A 17708-nucleotide genomic window follows, 5' to 3' on the forward strand; every position below is an offset into this window, starting at 1 on the left:
TCATCAACAATTGAATCGCTCGCGCGTGCACCCGCACGCACACACACACACACACACACACACACACACACACACACACACAAGCGCACGCACACGCGCGCACACCCGTGGAGATATCAGATCCCCGTGCCGCGTGCGTTAATGCGATTGATCCCTGATAATTAACGACCGCTGCGTGATTGAAATGGACCGACGGACGCGCGGGCAAAGTGGTCAAAGTTAAAGTGGTCCACGGGCAATACGGGAGCACGCGCCTACGCCTACGCACGCGCGCACACCTACCTATTACACACGCGCGCACACACGCACACACACATACACGTGACTCACGCGCCCGCCCGCCCGCCCGCGCGCGGCAGATCTGTGCCTGGAGACCGTGATTTCAACGTGCTCGCTATTCAAGTCATGGACTGCAGCGAGCGGGGGAACCATTAGGAAGCCGGTGGCGAGAAGAGGAAGAAGAAGAAGAAGAAGAAAAAAGCCGCTTTATTTGCAACACACGGATGGTGACGATGATGATGATGATGATGATGATGCCACACCACCCGGATCGGACACACACTCCCTGACAAGCGGAATTATTAGTAATAGCTGCGCTTATGTAATCAATACACCGGATTGCTTTGAAGGTGCGGGGACAAATAGCATCCCGTGGATCTTTCCCGTTGATAGAAACATACTGTATGCCGCGTGCGATTTTTTTTTCTTCTTTTCTTTTTGGTAGAGCAGCCTATGGCAACCCATTTGTCCTGATGCGACGCGTGTGATGGTTGCAGTGGGACGGATATCCTTAATTCTACCCAATAGGCGATCTCAGGGCTTCTTTTTTTTCGCGTGTGTAGGACGCTTCTGCACCTCATCTGCGCTGACCTTAACCATGCGTTACACGGGCAACACATTGTCATGCCTGTCCTCTGATCTGCTTCATTTCTTTTAAGTAAATGATCCGCGTGGTTGCCAAATCCAAAAGAATAAGTCCACTTTGGTTGTAATTTTTTTTTTCTTCCTTCACTCAAGCGATCTTTCCAAAAGGAAAACCACCGGTGGGAGTACGTTTTGGACTGTGACTGTTTTTTTAGGGGGAGAAAGAAGGGCCTATACAGACTTGATCTTCCCCCCCTATCAAAAAAACTCTGCAGGGTTTCCTCCTCCTCAGTCCAGAGGAATATCTTCAAGCCCAAGGGGGTGACTGCTGCTCCTCATCGGCGCTCAGTGGGCATCCGAGGGGGATGGATGCTGGCCGCAGCGCAGATTGGCGCAACTCTTTCTGAATGTTTGGCATTTTTCGCAGGCGAGCATCTTGACTTGTGATCGAGAGAGACGCGGACTGCAGCAGCCCTCCAAAAAAAAAAAAAAGGAAAAAAAAAAAAATCCCCTTTCACATGGAGATTTGTGCCTCGCTCGTGCTGCAAATCTTGAAAACGGGGACCGGGGCCCTGCTGGTTTTTCCTCCACTGCTCTCAACCTCATTCATTCGAAAAAATGCGTAAGTATCTCTTCTTCTTCTTTTTGTGTGTGTCTGTGTGTTGAATTCACTCCAATTGAGGCTATTCGGTGTGACGTGCTTGTTGTGTGTCCCCGTGCAAACCGATTCATCGCCATTTAAGCGGCGATTTCTGCTCAGAATCCACAGACTTCAACGGACAGAAAGATACTTTTTCTATCTTTCCATATGTCCCTTTCCCATCTCCATGAGTAGCTTTTAGCTGTCGCATCCTCTTTTGAGCGTGAGCGATTTTGTGTGTGTGTGTGTGTGTGTGTGTGTGTTTCAGAATGCGTGTGTGTGTGTGTGTAATATATATATATATATATATATATATATATATATATATATATATATATATATATATATATATATATATACGGATAAAGATTGATAGGGACTGGAAAGGGGTTGAAGAGGTGTGTGTGTGTGTGTGTGTGTGTGTGTGTGTGTGTGTGTGTGTGTGTGTGTGTGTGTGTTTTCGGGGTGGTGCAACACATTGTGTGTCTGAGCGCGTGAGACTGTATGGGTCTGTGGTAGCCCCTGTTGCCAGCAGGACATTACAGCTCGAAAAAAGGCCTACGTCATATGGTAATTCAAATTCAGTTCAGGTATTCTCAGCATACACGTTTGCAGCAACAAGAGCGCCGGATTGGCCAGGTGGGCTGGCTGCCCCTCAGGAAAGGGGATGTGGTGAAGCAGAAAGGCTTCAGGTCAAGCTTTACTTTGCAGAATCCGCTCATGCACACACCTCCCCCCCCCCCCCCCCCCACCCCCCCTGTCTTCTCTGTGGTTCTGCTTGTTGACCCAGTATGTCTGCGAAACCCTGGCCAAGCCACCCATGGGTGATATGAATGACGTTGTCATGTCTCCCTACCACAGGTTAACCAAAAGTACAAAATGCATGCAGTTTAAAAAAATAAAATCAAGTCCTGACGTTGCTTTGGCAATACAGCCTCATTTCTTTTCCTCTTTTTTTGTGTGTTGGAAATGTGAATAGGAGCTGTCCATCAGTGGGAGGTGCTGAAATGCCTTGACGCTGAAAATACTTGTGTGTTGGCTGAAATGGGCAGAGGGAGCTGCATTTGGAGCAGACATCGCATCTGAAATTGCCACAGTGCTTCTGCAGGCAAAAGCACTGCACTTAAAAACCTGAACCCGCTCTTCCTCGAGTGTACACTCTCGCATGCACATCTGGCGATTTTACAATCTGTCTCTAAAAAATGAAGAGCAAACTCGGGAGTGTTTAATAAGAATGGCGCTGTCGATTTACGGTTGGTGATCACAGTATTTGGCTACCCATTTGAGATCGCCTGGAGCCTGCTTGATTGGGAGTTTTAATGATTAAGTGGTGAACTGAATCATCTTAAACGCAGCATAGGGTTCTGTTAACTGTAGAGATATTGGGTCATTCATTCCTTAGGATCAAAGGGCTCTTTAAACGTCTAAAAACACAGAAAAAAATATAATTTGAAGTGTGAAAGTGTCAAGGTATTATGTTTTCACTTGCATATGATATGCAAAAAACTCATTTCAGCAGCTTTACAGTTACATTTAAGCTTGTAACTGCTAAAAAAATTAAGGCCACACTCCATTAAGTGTCTCAGCAGGGCCGCGGGTCAACATGAGCCACCTGAGCTGCTGCACACAGCTTTGAGACGTTCCACCATGGATTTCAAAAGGGGGTGTCAGAAACGTTGTTTATACAACCAGTGTGCTGTTCTGCCTGGTTGAGAACTGGTGACCATTACTGCCAGGCGGGCAAACATCATTTCCATGCCTACCGAATAACTCAGGCACCCGTCATGGCCTGCGGATTCGCTTTTGTCACCTTGTAATATTCCTCAGTCATCAGGACAAAAACAGCAAAGCATAATAAATGTGTTTCGCCCTGACAGCCGCTGCAGTTTTGGCATTTACCTGCCTGCTAAGAGACCAAATGGATATGTACACCGTGCCAGGACCACTCACCAGAACCGCCCAGACACAAGCCTTCGTTGTGGGAAAGGCGCACTTGGGCGAATAGGTTTCTTCTCATGCGTGACACACATGTAGTCTACCACTGGTTCAGAACAGGGTGAGCGGTGACTCATCCAACCATCCTCCTCAGTAAACCACTGTTTGTTCTTGCACAAATTGCTGCGTAAAAGAGGTAATTTACGTATAATAAGGGCTTTATGCAATGCAGTTCCACCACAATGTCGCTCTCTAAATTTCTTGTGACACGCTGCCTTCTTACACCTCAGACAGACATTTGTAGAGAGTTGATTCATGCTGGTTTTCTCGTTATTTATTTATCTCTCTCTGTCTCTCTCGCATCTAGAAATAATGCACTAACATCGCAGTTTGAGGACTACGTGCGCCAGTTCTTACCAGTTGGTGATGTCGCTTCGACATTTTTTTCCTGCCATCAACAACTTAGCCCCGTTTTCCAATAGTGGAGCATCATTAAGTCAAACAATGTATGTGCACTGCAGAGACTCCAGCAAACAATGCACTTCAACAATGAGGCCTCTGTAAAAGTCACAGATTTCTTCTTTGAGAGCCACAGGAACCGAAATAATGAGCTCTACCCGAGGTTTTGACACATAGCAACAAGCATGGTGAGCCGCTAATCATGGATTAATTTGAGGGACCAGTCAATGTTTAAGATGTCAATGACCTGTCAGTCAAACTCAGACTTCCTAATTCATTTCCAAAACTCATATACTCAATAACAATTAGCAGGTAAATGACTAATGAACACAAAATAGCACACACATGTCATTAATCAAGCGAAGTGCCAAATACATAATAGCTGGTTCCAACAGCTCAGATGTGATTGCCTTTTTGTCCCCCTCCTCCCTTGTCTTTTGTAAATGACCTTCTGTCCCGCTCATCGACATACATATAAGAAGTTCTCCTCTAGTTCGGCATTATAGCCGTCGCCATCTTGGCTTTTTTTGCGACCAGGAGTGACACTAAAGAGGTGAAGCTAAAAACACATACAACTCCCAGACCAGCCGACGGCGTGGTAACGGCCTGTCAACCACAAGGGGGCTCCGCCCTTAAGCATCCCCTGCTTTATGCTCCAAATTACTCTAAATGACCATACTTTACTCAATGAACATCATGCTGTAATGAAGAAGACTTGGAAATAGAGATTAAGACCGTAGGCTCATGTATACAATGTTTACTGAGGGAATAAATGAAAAGAGAAGTATAGTTACTTTCTCATATATTCTATATAAAAAGACTTCTTCTTGCAACCAGAGGAGTAGCCTCCTCATGGCCATTATAAATAATTCAAGTTCAAGGCGCTTCAACATTCGGCTTCACTTTTCACACGCCGCTGGTGCATGTGAGCGCGCCCCACTGGGATTCGATTCGTCAACAGTGAAAATGCCAATACATTTTCAAATTACTATCTTCGGCATTGCACTTATACTTTTGGCGATTAATGCTGGCGGTAGTCAGTGCTTTTGAGGGATATACTTTTCTATATGAGGCCACCGTTTTGTTGTTTTCATACATTTATATTGGCATTTTTGGCCTACTGCATATTTCCCAGTGATATGGGGATTGGGCGATAAATTATGCCCGATGTTCTGTCCGGATGCAGTGAAAATCAGCACAACCCCTCCAGCCCTGTGCTTTGGATCTAAACTAATATAGAAGGAGTGTGCACATTTCTGTATATGCACATGTACAGTATATCTCGGTGTGACATAAATAAGCGAGTGGGATGCAGCTTGAGATAAGGCTGCGTTCCAGTCGGCTCCATTTTGATAGATAGCACTCTGTAGCTTTCCAGTGGTACCTTCAAAAAAAACATGTGTTTGTGTCGAGTCGAGAGACAGGTCGATCTGAGCGAGTTGAACTGCTCGGGTGTGAGAGAGTCCAACGCATGCCAGCCTGGAGAGACTTAGTATTCACTAGAGCAGCTTAAGTTATGCCTTTGTGCACCAGAAAGAGGGATTATTCAGCGAATCCTGCTCTGTGTCATTCACAAGTCTGCATTTCTAAATCAACAAATATGAAAGTGGTGATCTGAGAAAAGGCTGTATGTGCTTGCGTGTCCCTGCCAACCTACTACAGTTCATTACTGCTAAGTGTGCCTTATGTGGAGTGACAGTGTTGATGCCTGCATAAAAAAAAAAGAAGAAAAAAAGTAACTTATGGCACACATGTCATGATGACACATTCACTGTTTTGACTGTAGCCGTTGGTGCCTTATTTCACCATCTGTGTTGTGTACTACGTGTCTGTTGTGGCCTGCAGCAGCAACCAGCCATCAACTCCAGTGAGAGCTTCTGATGGAAAGAGTATGCTCAGGCTACGGGTACCACGATTTTGCCTCTTCAGCAACCAGCCACTTTCTGCAAATTCCATAATGCCGGTATAGATTCCTCTACAGATTCCCAACAGCCTACACGTATACGTAGAGTTCAGCGATAACGCTCGAGTCAGCATTATTTGCTGTGATTATAGGTGGCACTGTGTTGTGTGGCACAGCTGAGTGCCGCCCACTGCTCTGAAGAATGTATAATCACAGTAAACAATGTTCGGAAGGCAATTATGGCTTTTATACAACAGTTTCGCTGCTTTTATTTTTGTACATTTCAAAAGTTTTCCTCAGAGCGTAGTAACATGAATACAATTGAGACATATCACACCGGTTGATACAGCTTACAGCAGATCACAGAAAGCTGTGTATCATGGGAAGTACATCCTGGGAACGTGTCGAGCTGTGTTTTTAGAGCTGGCTTTCATTTTGGATCAGATCCAGAGCTGATAAAACACTTCTGATTAGTCAAGTTCAAAGTCAAACCGATCCCTCATTGAATCTGTTATGTGCTTTTTATTTTATTAGCAAAAACAGTGAAAACACTTGGCAAGGTAATCATCTCCCACAAAGTATGGTATTGATTTTCAGGTTAAAAGATGTTTTGACATTTAGCTTAAATGTAAGCTAAATTTACAATCTTTTTACATACATAGCTATTAATTTTTTAAGCCATTTTTATTCCCAATACTAAAGACTGAACCTTAAGTATCATACTTTCCGGTGTACTTTAACTTAGTTACAAAATAAATAGCTATTTTAGAGCTGATGTCGATACGTATAAAGAATAATAACTCTATTTTCAATGGCTATATGTCAGTGTAAAGTACAGTTACTCTGAGTTGTGTGAAATTGTGTCTAAAAAACACCTATAAAATGGTTTAAACACAATTCTCATTTTAAAAAGAAATTCAATACTGGATTTAGAAATATGTGTTTGAATCCCTATTCAAGGTATGTACAAATAGCTAAGCAGGATGCTACCAACTGCATGACATGCATTGGTCAAAACAAATGTTAATTAGGGTGAAACGTCTATTCATGGCTCTCCTGAGGCAAGTCCTTAAGACAAACAAGAAACTGAAATTGTAAACCTATGTTTTGAATATCACTCTCTCACAGTGGAGGCTAGGAAGGTGGCTCTTGTTCCTTCATGGAGGACCACAGCTGGGATTCACAGCTGTTACAATGACTTATAAAATTATTTTTTAAAAAGCAGAGTGTGAAAAAAAAGTAACAAAAATGTCCAGGGAAACTTTTAAATTCTTGCAGCATAATCTGTCTCTCCCCTGACCATCTGTACACTCAGTATGTTTCTGTCAATTCTTTGCCAAATCAAGAAGCTATTGAGGGTTTGGAACATGCTGGTGATATGGATGGACAGTAAAAAGAAGAATATTATGCTGCATGGGGGACACGCTCTGTGCCGGGGGAAGTCTCTGTGCACAGATTGAAACGTGGTTGTAACCATCAACTTGGTCAGCATTTGGGATCCATGTTGTAACTGCCACAAATAATTATTTGCAAAGTAGCACGCTACAAACATTTAAAAAATAAAAGCCTTCGTTCAACCCATTGCGACCGTTGCCGGCTAACTTCCAAATAAACTAAACCGACTCACGTCCAGTCACAGAATCATTGAGGGGCCGTTTTGTAGTAAAATATTTAAACAAGCTGCGGAGTGATAATGTACAAAGCATGTTGAGACAGAGTAAATTAGTTAAATGTAACGATTGATGCCTCATTCTCACATTAAAGTATGATTAGTAAGTTCGCTAGCTGGCTAACTAGCAAACACATGGCTACTTAGGTAGCTTGCTAATTTTACTTTAGTGCGATTAAAGAAAATGAGACAATCAGTGGGCTGCTAGGTTGTACGGTTCATCGGCCTCGCTCCCTGCCGCTCCGAAAGAGGAGAAGCTACATGGCTACTAAGCTAACTAGTCAGCCTCACATTTGCGGAGCTGCGTCAGTTTTCTTCTCCAAAAGCTGCAACAGCAATTTCCGGCACCCTTCAACATACTTTGTGTTGCACTCATTAAATGATAATCGTCTAAAACTGCTCATTGTCTGTTCTACTCCTACTCTACTCTTTTCTTTTTTTTTTTTTTTTTTTACAGCAGACGCGCTACACTTATGCTCTGCTCTGCTTGAAAATGACTCTGAAGGCAGCTTAATGCTAAAGAAAGCATGCTAACATTTTCACAATGACAATGCACATGCTGATGCTCAGCAGAAACAATGCTTTCCATGGTCAAAATCATAGTTTATCCTTGTGAGCATGCTAATGTTTGACACCACAGAGGGCAGATAGGAATATTTAAAACTTTACACAGCAAAGATTACGGGGTGCTTATTTGTGCAACACAACTCATCTTTATTGTAAGTCTGCACAGCTCCCGCTTCATATCACAACCATACAGCAGAGTCTAACCGACACCAAAGAGAGCCATGTGAGTGTCCTGCCATTGCATGTATGAAGTTTGAACCTAGTGTAGGTGAAAGCAAGCCCTTGGAAGGGCTTTGCCACAAAGCCCGGGCAAATCTCATTGTCTCAGCTTATCAGCCACAAATTTACTCCGCCTTACTGAGATATTCCCTTGGAGAAATAGGGATAATAGCTGAAATGATGACAGTCATGATGAGTCTCCATCTCTCTCATGTTCAATGCCCCCCTCCTCTTTCTGTCTCCCTCTCTCTAACTTTACCCTATTTATCTAATTCCCCACATATAAATATACATTTTATCTCCTGCCAGTTCATTTTGCTCCGATGTAATTGATAAGAATATCTTGACATTACTTAGAGGACTTTCATGTTGCAACTCACGAGGAACTGAAATTGATTCATGATGCATTGAAGGAAATTACCAAATCAGTGTAAGAATGAAATGAATATCTCATTCATTAATGCTTTGGCAAACAGCTTAGATTCCAGTTGCTGGAATACATTAGATTGGCTTAATTGGCAAAGATGAAGCCCCAGTAACTGGCGCCAAGTCAAACACTACTAAACCGAGGAGGGAATCTTGTAAGTCTGACAAGAATGCCTCTTTAGTGTGTGGCTCAGATTCGCCTCCGCTACATTTTCCCCCCTTTTATGACAACATTTCTCTTCAACCACAGTGTTTTCTGGGCTTGAACAAGGCTGCTTGAACATCTTGTTCCCTTGTTGCCTTGTACTAATACATAATTGGTGAACCTCATTCTTTGCCACAAGGGCATTTTGTCCTTCACATTCAAAAGGAAAAGAAAGAGTAAAGCTTCTATGAAGCATTTCTTTGTGTCTTGCATTCTCAATAACAACAGAAGGTCTCTTTCATTTGTTGTGACGTGCATCAACTCTTGGATACGTATTTAATGCAGCTAGAGTACTTAAATGACAGTTATACCACAATTTGATCTTTTACTTGTAACTGTTTTACATCACTGAAGACAAAGGATGTGCCAATCACGTTATTTGCTGCCGAATAAAATCAAAGATTTGCTATTGATTCGCCAATACCATGTTTTATTCATCGTAGTTACTGAACGTTTATAAAATGTATGGATCTGAGGATCCGCAAGATGAGAATCCTAGAAGACCTATAGGCTAACTATTGTTACTTGATATGTTTCCCATTAACATATTTTTAAAACAAACCTTCTCTCAATCCCTAAAATATGCCATGAATGAGAAAATACCATCATCAATAGTAGCAGAATAGAAATATGATACACCTCTAGGTTATCCAGACAGAGTTAGGTATTGTTTCTGGAAGGACACATTGCTATCTTTTTTCTTTCTAATGTCATTTTGCAATGCTTCAAAAACTACAAAGAAAGACAATTCTATGATGTTTGTTTAACTGGATGGCAGCAGAAACCTCAGTCACAGAGATCTGAAAACCTCAGCACATGACACAGATAGTAATTCTTTTTCGGAGTTACCATTATTTTCCTCTAAAGTACCGTAGTAATATTGGATCATTTTGAAGCATAATTACGAACCGAGTCGGAGCAAAATATTCAGAATGAAATCTATTGGAGTAAAACAGCATGACCACGCCCATTACGGTTCCGTTTCCGCCGCCATGAAAACCTCTCACTGCACTGGAATGAGCTTTATGGGACGAGAGCTGAAGGGAGTTAATTACAAATCTATATGCAATTCGATATAGAATTCTAGTAAATTATCATCAAGTAGAGTTCAATGAAAACACTGAATAGATTAAAAAATACTAATAATTATTAACTCCCAGGCAATAGCACATTTCACTCTATTTGGGATCAGTGGAACTAAATGTTATGTTTTTCAATCGTATTAAGTTTGCAGATTTGCAAAGATTAGCACACAATACCCTCCGTGAAAATATTCAGAATATGGGTTAGAATAAATCTGGAACGTTTGTTGTATGTAAGAGCCACTAAAGTGGAGATTTATGGATATGTATTGTACAATTACAATATTTTGAGGATGCTACAATTAAACGTCCATTAATCTCTATCTCCATGAAAGTTTCCCTTTTGGTTACTTACATTAAGACAATACGTTTTTCTTTTGAGGAATTACTTGATGCTAATTTTTTGTGTAGGAGAATAAACACCTAAATTAATATTTTGGATGCCGTTCTTCCTCACTGATCTCAAAGAGGGCGGCGTGTTGTTGAAGCAGATTAGCCAAAAATCTCCAAATTGACCAGTTCATGTAAAACAAATGTTTTTGCCTAAAGTGTCTTACCATAATTAATAAAAAAAAAGTGTAATCAGCAGATTAATCAATAATGAAAATAATCATTTGTCACAGCTTTAATTACTCACTACACCTGAAGCCCAGTAAGTGTTTTCCTTGTAATGTCTTTTGTGGATACGCAGCTGAAGCTATATTTTGCAAGCTTGTCTAACTAGCACCTGCTGCCTGGACTTTAATTAACCATGCAGGGAATACGGACACCAGCTGAGGGGAAGTCCTAAGTCTTTATCTCATTTACACCTTTGGTAATGAAAATGACAAACAATAAGGGCCGTTTAATAATATTAGAGACGGTAGCGCTGCTTGACTAACCCACCTACCACTTGTGGTGCAGTCTTTTAATGAGCAATACCTGTCATCTGATTAGATAAGGATGCATGGATGTCTTGGTTACAGAAATACACACGTCGTGTGTGTCCAGTCAGACAAAGTACTGCGAAGACAGCCTTGGTTTTCGGTGGGAAAAAAAGGTATTTCTTCGCTGAAATGTCCACTTTTCAAACACTGAAAAGAAAGAGCTTTGTTTTAGCTTAACAGCCATGTATTGCCAATACAGTGGGTTTGGCAGAGTTACTCTTTATAGTTGTTGTTTTGTGCATTTGAACATTACAGTGGTGCTTTGTGCTAAATGCTAAAGTCAGCGTTCAAATCCACACGCTTGCACGGCTAAACATTTATGTTTCACGTGTTAACATGGTGACATTTGCTTATCAGCACTAAACATAAAGTGCAGCTCAGGCTTTTGAGACGTCATGAGATTTATAGGTATTTGGTCACGAACCACCGCATTGGACAAATTACGCTTCCCCTCCCCTCTGATGAGAACAGTAATGGCAGCATTTCATGGTAATTCATCCAATAGTTGTCAAAACATTGAACTTAAAACCACAGATGTCAATATCATGGTGGCGCTAGAGGAAAAGACAGATGGGCGCCCGTGCCACTAGTGTGACTAAAAGTTGTACACCTCCCCTCAACTTTTTATACTAGCTAATACCAGAGGGCAAATGTATATCCTGCAAAGCAGCTTATATGTGGGACACGATGAATATATATTGTAAGCCACCCACTAACACGTCTGCGCAGCTTCTGCTTATGTTGCTACACAACTACAAAGCACAATCCAACCTCCACCAGAGCCATGTGAGTATTCTGCCATTTTATAGTCAAGTTCAAAGCCAGTGCAGGTGAAAGCAACGCATTGGGAGGGCTTTGCCTCAATCTTTTTAGGTGCTGAGAAGAGCCTTCTTTTCTGGCTTGATAGACGTGTATTGTGGTGTTGATATAATGGGCTCAAACACTGCTTCTGAAAGGAAAAAGTGTTCATACAAAACCAAAGAGGTGCATGCACCTTCTCAAATAAACTAAAACATGAAAATTACACCAACATTTAGGTAGCGTGCATGTTTCCATAATGCATTGTCAAGAGCTCATATCGCATCTCGGGTTGCAACTTGCTGATTTACTTTTTCGTTTCATATGTAGAGTTGTCATTCAGTCAAATCTTCTGAAACCCCAAGTGAGGTCTTTGAATTGTGTTTCTTATCCAACTGTGTTTACTCACTAAGAGACAAAAAAAATGAGATGCTCAAATTTAATAAGCCAAAACCATGCAATGTTTGATATTTTGTTTATTATGTTTGATACTCTGTGATTAGTTATTGATAAAGTTCCTGTCGATTGAAGCTGTAATCAAAAGACTCATTTAATTAAATTTGACCAAGAGACAATTGACAGCTATTTTGTAACGATTGATAACGAGAGAAAAGTTTCCAGCAAGCAACAGCTAAACATTCTCTCATTTCAACTTGTTAAATGTCAATTATTTCAGGACATTTTTAAACTTAATCTTTGGGTCTGAATTATCATACTTCTTTTTATAAAATCATTGACTTATCACAAAATAACAGGCCAACAGATCAATTGATGATGGCAGTGAAGCAGCCCTGAACTGACATCTCATTTGAGCCAGACAAGCATCCATATCGCTATTCACTAGATTGTATCCCCCAGTCGTGTTTTCTCATTCTTGGGTAGTGAAGACATGTAGACTCCGTATCATGAGTCATTTAATATTGCGTAGAGCAGCTAGGCTAAGGGGCATATGGCCATGTTGGAGCAGAGCCATGTGGCTTGAAGCGGGGTAAACGAATGGGCAGAGATTGTTGGTGCATTAGCAGTTCGGCTCCGCATCATGTTTCACTGTTGTTCCTACAGAGAGCACACTGTTTATCCAACAGCAGTGAATAAAATATTACAATCGTTTTTTTTTTTTTGCTGCATACTATAAGAAGTTGGTTTTCCAGGGAATTAGGGCTGTCACACTGTAAATACCGTTTGTCTGTGCATAAAGATGAGAGAGAGCGAAAAGGAGAGACAGAAGGAGAGGGAGAACGTCTGTGATCCACTGAAATATCCTTGGCGACAAAAGACGCTATATTCACACATTATTCACGGACAGTTTGTACCAACACTAACATTCTGCTGAGGCTATGATCGGCTGTGATCGGCTAAATGCACGAGAGGAAATGCTGCTGCAGAGCCACGAAGCTGACGACGGTCTGTGTGCGTCGACTGTTGATTACGAGGAGAGCCTCTCCTTCCATCTATTTCATATTCATGAGCCAAATGGTTCATGTTGTATTATTCATGAACAAATTAGACGCTCAAAACACCAGCGTGAGCAAGGCCATATGCAGAATGTTATAGGGACCGTCCTATGGACCTGTTGAAATGAGCTGCGGAGGCCTGATCTATCTCCATAGAAATGGAATGGGAGTTAAAAAAAGAAAGACATTGAACCGTGTTGCCATGGTCATTTGTCAACTCCAAAAATGAACTGGCGATTGTTGTCAGTTGTTATGGAGAAGCACACGACAGTGGGGCCATACGCTGTTGTCGTAGTTCAGCAAGTAAGAAATTGGACGCAGCTCTCTTGGGTGGCTGGCTAATTAGCTTGTTAGGTAGCTTTTGCTTTGCCAGAGCAGTGGGGAGTGACGCGGAGGGGCCTCAGACACACAGCTGCTGCTGTTCGGCTCATTCTCTGTAACCAATGGTAGCATTGAAGCATGGTGGAAATGGCAAGCTAGCAAACTAGCTAGCTGCCTTCTAGTAAGCTAGCAAGCTGGTTGATTCCACTGTGCTTTAACACTTTTACACTTGTTCCAGAAAAGAAGCTTGTTTCAGACAACACGGCACAACACCTCACCTCCAGGGAGTCCGCGACTTGCTTTAGCTAGTATGGAAGTTAGCTTACTACAGTGGTCACAAATGGCAACAACACACATAAACATGTCCGCCACTCTGACCATCCTGCCATGTTGATTTGAATGGGAATGTCAGTTCCATTTATTTCTTTATTTTTAAATAATTTATTCATTTTTCAGGGACAGTGCACATTAATCAACCTTTCAGTTTCCACCGCAACGTAAGTGTGCCAGAGTTAGCTAGAGAGCTAATTTCCATGTGTAGTCCCTGGGCAGCTTATTATTACAGGCTCCTATTCTATTTCTATGTAGCCCCTTTATTTTGGTACACAATCTTGGGCCGCTGTCTTCACAGCCGTTTTCCACAAGCAGCACTGAAGCGGAGACAGTCTTTTTTTAATTCATATATTTATATTCTGTTTACTGTATGAGGTTAAGAGCTGACCGGCTTGTAAGAGAACCGGCTTTGTTCTGCCTCTCTGATCAGCTGGCTTGCCGGCAGTCGGAACGGAGCAACAGAAGTGTGTCCAATCAAGCTGAGCCCTGTTTTTAAAAAGGCCCCGAGGTCCTCGGGCAGAGGCCGCGTTTATGACCCAAAATCGAGGAGACGAGCCTGGCCCCCATCCAAGCCCTCAAGCTTGTGTATTCTGTTTGAGCATATCCAGAGGAAAGGGCAGCGCTACAGGGAGGCCCCGTGAGACACCTGTACATGTGTAACTGACTGTGTGTGTCTGGGTGAGTGAGTGAGAGAGAGCAAGTGTGTCTGTGTAAACAGTGTTTAGGATGGAAGAAATCCTTGTTAACCTTCAAACCTACTATGATTGTTTTTCGTGTGTGTATGTGTGTGAGAGAGAGACATAGCAATAACAATGGAATCATTAGATGCACAGTGTAAATAGCATCACATTCAGGTCAGCAAAAACTAAAAATGACGACAACAGCGTGTTGTCACTGTCAGCTGTTGTAAATACAATCTGTTCTGTGTTGCGGAGAAATTACCTTGGACAAAGTCATTTAAAAAAAACAAACAACAACACTTCATTTACATTATCCAAATGAGAAAATACAGTATTGTTTCTGATGACAATGCGGTTGGTCAATTACTGTAATGGTGTGGATTTATGGCACATTAGGTGATCACAGTGTCTCACACCGCAGTGGGCCTCATCTCTTCCAGGGTTGATCCCTAAACCGAAGGTCACAATCGCAATGCGATGACTTTGTGAGCCTGAAATCCATTTGAACGGACCCTTTGTCTAGAATTGACCGTGAATTAGATAGATTGGTTGTGGTTGCTGACGAAAATATGAAATTCCTGGTGAGTATCACCGCTCAATATTTGGTAATGGCCTGTAGAAAGGATGCTGTGAAGGTACTCAATATAATTTCACACCTCGGGTACAAATTTCAGTGCGGAGATGCTTCCACCTCACATAATTACACATACATCGTTTCAATTCTTCAAGACTCTCATTTCAAAAACACACGCAACAGGAAGTAATTGCACCGATGTTACAACAGGGATGTTAGCTGCATGCATACTTTGAGTCAGCTACTGGGTATTTTCATGTTGCTTTCCTGTAATGGTTTGTTTTCCTCAGAGTGGACCCCACAATTTGGCATTACCTTGAGACAAGTGCTTTATCAAGTAGGTTGTTCAGCGGATGATTGGCAGCTCTCTGCTTTACTAGACGTGGACATGAAACCTCCCTACACCTGATTGAGCCAACACTCTTCTCAAATGGAATGGATGATGAATTCCACTCACTGGGCTCTCATTGCTTATTGCGTATGATGTTCAAATAAATAAATAAAAAAGAGAGAAAAAAAACAGCTGTTCCGGGGCTCGTAAATTATCCATCAAAAACGGTTTCTGGATCAGTCTGAGGTGGATAAAAGGCCCCACTGTCACCTCAGAGTAATACGGGCCTGGGCCTGGACCGTTGTCCCTGTTTTCACCAAACCATGTTAGGAATACTTCTAAATTCACCCTGAACCGATGCACTTACACTGAATTGCAGCTTGCCCCATGGCACTGGTTCCTAAATGGCCACTACTCTTAAATAGTTAAGATAAAGAACACCATTCAGAGTGCGACAACATTAGACACTGTGAGGCTTCAGTAACGTGTGCAATGCATTGTAATTCTGGACTTAATGTTAAAGTTATGAAACAAAATAATGTGAATATTGAAGGGATTGTGCAGTAATACTAATTTAAAAGTAAATGTATCTTTATATATCTCTAGAAAGATATAAATATATATATATATATATATATATATATATATATATATTTTAAATGTATACATAAACATTTGTTGTCTTGTTCACACAATTTCCAACTCTCTTTGCAAAAACCTATAATATGCACCTGATTTGACATGTCAAGTAAGGATGTTAAAGATGAACAGTTTAACCGTTAACCGAGAAAAATAATACATATAATTATTATTTTAGAGCTAAGCAAAACTCATGAGGAGCAGCATGTCACTTAAAGGAGAACATCCGGTCCTCTTTAAAGGTCAATCCACTTTAAGCCTGAATGCATGTTACAGCTAGCTTCAGGGCTAAGACCCTCAACTGTCATCAGCAGGTATGAGTATATATATATATATATATATATATATATATATATATATATATATATATATATATATATATATATATATATATATAGTACAGTGTAGTGTTGCACTGAAGTGTTTTTTGTGGTGGCATTGTTCTGATAATATTTGGCGTGTAATATCCGGTCCTGCAGGGACTACAGATGAAAATGAGCTCTCTATCTAAAGCTGGCACATTTACATTGAGGTGGAATTTGAAATGTTGATTAATGTGCACTGTCCCTGGAAAATAAATAAATAAATTGATACATCCATCAATAGCTCTCTTTCGCTCTCTCTCTCTCCCTCTTTCTCTCTCTCTCTCTCTCAACGCATGCATGCTTGCTCTATTGTGGCTGCTAACTAACATTAAGGCGATCAAAGTCGCTGGGCGGCTTTTCAGACCCCACAACCACAGCGCCCCTGCATGCAATGTGTTCATTTAGACAGGTAATGATTAGTTAGCTAGGGTAAAAAAAAAAAAAAAACAACATTAATATTTGCATCCCAAATGTCAAGTTAGGCAAATGTAATCATAGAGACATGTGCGTTGCCTTTGCTTGCGTCGTGAAACAATGTAAAGCACTTAGCATGTCAAATGTATTCAATTATGAAGCAGTTGCAAACTCATGTGCAGCTCTCTGGAGAGCAAAAACTGTCTGAATGGTGAGGTACGATACGATGAATAGGAATTTGCACAACAAAGACCTGATCTATCAGTGACTGGGGAGGCTGAGGATGTGGCAGTGGACTTCGAGATGTGCAACAGGAGGGATAATTTAATTATTGAAAATCTTGCGGGCTCCATCCTTTTCCTTTCCCCTGCGGTGTTCAAGGTTAATTATCATAAGTTCAGGCCAATCCACCGCCAAGGCACGGGGGAGGGGACCGGAGGAAAAAGGCGCCACACCGAAATTCAATTTTATTAAGATGATTGTGCATTCAAGCAACATTTTCCATCACGCATTGATTCTCCAGTGGAGACTACCGTCGGGCAGCTTCAAAGACTCGCTCCGATTTTTCTACATAACTGACTGCGTGTCCCCTCCACTCACTGACATCACAGAAAATAGACCGAAAAACAAAGCAATGCAGGACCTTTAACTGGAGCGACCAAGTGCGTGTAAAAGGTAATATGACATGTCTTCTGAACCGTGTCCTAAACCGAGGCTCTTGGCTGTGAGATTAACTGAGGTGTTTGGCTTTTGGAAAAGGCGCTGCAGATAGACGCGGGCCATTCCAGACAGCAGCGTGTTAGCGTGTCTCAGCCGTTTAGAGGATTGCTTGTGTAATGCCATCTGTATTCAGGGGATGAACACCCACTTTTACACCAGGGCAGAGAGAGAGGAGCAACAGTGA

At 41.8% G+C, this 17708-nt stretch overlaps 1 protein-coding gene across 1 annotated transcript in view; it reads left to right on the top strand.

Annotated features, from left to right (window-relative positions):
* Positions 1-367: 367 nt before the first annotated feature.
* Positions 368-17708, top strand: part of lrrc4cb (leucine rich repeat containing 4C, genome duplicate b) — a 41611-nt gene continuing 24270 nt past the window's right edge. Inside the window, exon 1 of the mRNA XM_068577136.1 lies at positions 368-1486. The gene's annotated coding sequence lies outside the window, so the exon portion shown is untranslated. The remainder of the gene's footprint in view (positions 1487-17708) is intronic.

The sequence above is a fragment of the Clinocottus analis genome, unplaced genomic scaffold (assembly GCF_023055335.1).
Source record: "Clinocottus analis isolate CAN_PGR_092001 unplaced genomic scaffold, fCliAna1.0.p SCAF_1, whole genome shotgun sequence".
Classification (NCBI taxonomy): Eukaryota; Metazoa; Chordata; class Actinopteri; order Perciformes; family Cottidae; genus Clinocottus; species Clinocottus analis.